Source organism: Schistocerca serialis, chromosome 6, assembly GCF_023864345.2.
Source record: "Schistocerca serialis cubense isolate TAMUIC-IGC-003099 chromosome 6, iqSchSeri2.2, whole genome shotgun sequence".
NCBI lineage: Eukaryota > Metazoa > Arthropoda > Insecta > Orthoptera > Acrididae > Schistocerca > Schistocerca serialis.
The window spans coordinates 474262536-474264444 of NC_064643.1; the positions used below are offsets into that span (position 1 = coordinate 474262536).

The window sequence follows — 1909 nt, forward strand, 5'->3', positions numbered from 1 at the left end:
TGATATGAAACTTCCTGGCAGATTAAAACTGTGCGCCGGACCGAGACTCGAACTCGGGATCTTTGCCTTTCGCGGGCAAGTGCTCTCCCTACTGAGCTGCCCAAGCACGACTCACGACCCGTCCCCACAGCTTTACTTCTGCAAGTACCTCGTCTCCTACCTTCCAAACTTTACAGAAGCTCTCCTGCGAACCTTGCAGAACTAGCACTCCTGAGAGAAAGGATATTGCGGAGACATGGTTTAGCCACAGCCTGGGGGATGTTTCCAGAATGAGATTTCCACTTTGCAGCGGAGTGTGCGCTGATATGAAACTTCCTGGCAGAAGATAGGAGACGAGGTACTGGCAAAATTAAAGCTGTGAGGATGGGGTGAGAGTCGTGCTTGGGTAGCTCAGTTGGTAGAGCACTTGCCCGCGAAAGGCAAAGGTCCCGAGTTCGAGTCTCGGTCCAGCGCACAGTTTTAATCTGCCAGGAAGTTTCAACTGTACCCTCTTTGGAGAAATGGGAGCATCTCAAAGAAGACCACACTCCGGTTTTTCAAAAGCAATACGAAGGCTGTTCTGTTGTATGGTTGCGAAACTTGGAAGTTGACAAACCACATAAAAAACCAGCGCCAAGTTTTTATCAACTGCTGTCTCCGGCGTATTTTAAATGTGACGTGGCCAGATATAATGACTAGTGAAGATCTTTGGAGCGAGACAAATCAGAAACAAATCAATATACAAATCAAGGAAAGAAAATTGAACTGGATTGGGCGTAGATTGAGGAAAACAGATGGAGCTCTTGAAAGGGTGGTACTGGATTGGAACCCTCCAAGGAGTTAGAAAACGTGGTGGTCCCAAACAGACCTGGAAAAGGACGATCGAGAGAGAAGCTGCGGAGGATGGGAAAACCTGGAGTGAAGTGAAGAGACTTGCTAGAAATCTTACCAGGTGGAGGAATTTTGTCACGGACCGATGTTCTAGAGCGAACGACAGGAACTAAGTGAAGTCAAGTAAGTCCCCCACCCTCCCCTCTAACTAAGGAAGGCTAGCTGGCAGCAACCATGCAATCTCTCTTCATTCTTTAAATAAAACAAATGGTGTCCAAAATTTCTCGGAAATCGAATTTGGCGCGCAAATTACTGTGACGGAAGAAAATCACAGCACCAAGAAAGAGTTGTGCGATGTAAACGAAAGTTGGTGGGTGTGTTACTATATCTCAGAAATGAAGTCTCTTCAAGTTGCGCTTCACCCTCGTAAGAGTGGCGCAAATAGCGCCACTATAAGTATGCAAATCAGGTTTGCCAACATTCACGCTGTAACGGTCGCGAGCGTTAGTTTCATTTGAGATTGGACGTCGTGAGTTGATGTTACTCAAGAATGCCTTTAAGGCGACAAAGACGCCATTATCAGAATCTAAAAGAGTCTGAACGACGCTGTGTAATAGGGCTATGAGAAGCTGGATGTTCCTTCTGCGATACTGCAGGAAGCCTTGGCATGTATTTAGCCAGTGACTGTTAGCAGCTGTGGTGGCGAGTGACCCTCATGGTGGGTGACTATAAAATGATCACAGATTTCCTCCCGCAGATCTCCTTCCACAACTCTCCACTTTAAAAACAATATAGTAAGAAAACGGAGATTATTCAATGCTTTTGTCAATGTGATGGGCGAGAATATCGCTTATTTTATGAAAAAATGATAGAACGCCACTGAAGCGTGAAATTACTACTGGTTCACCAAAGGTTATTAATCTCAATCAATACACAAAATGTAAAGTGGAAGTAGGTGCCAAGGAATTACTGGTGAGAAAACACACAATTTTCAGTAACACGCTTTATTCAAATTTGGTGCAAGACTTTACGATATTTAAAAAAAACACCAATCATTTAACAAATAAGTCACAATTTACGATAGGAAAGGACTTTCAAA

At 44.4% G+C, this 1909-nt stretch overlaps 1 non-coding gene across 1 annotated transcript; it reads left to right on the top strand.

Moving 5' to 3' along the window:
* Positions 1–379: 379 nt before the first annotated feature.
* Positions 380–454, top strand: Trnas-cga (transfer RNA serine (anticodon CGA)). The gene has a single exon. It is a non-coding gene; the product is annotated as a tRNA-Ser (tRNA).
* The last annotated feature ends 1455 nt before the right edge of the window (positions 455–1909 follow it).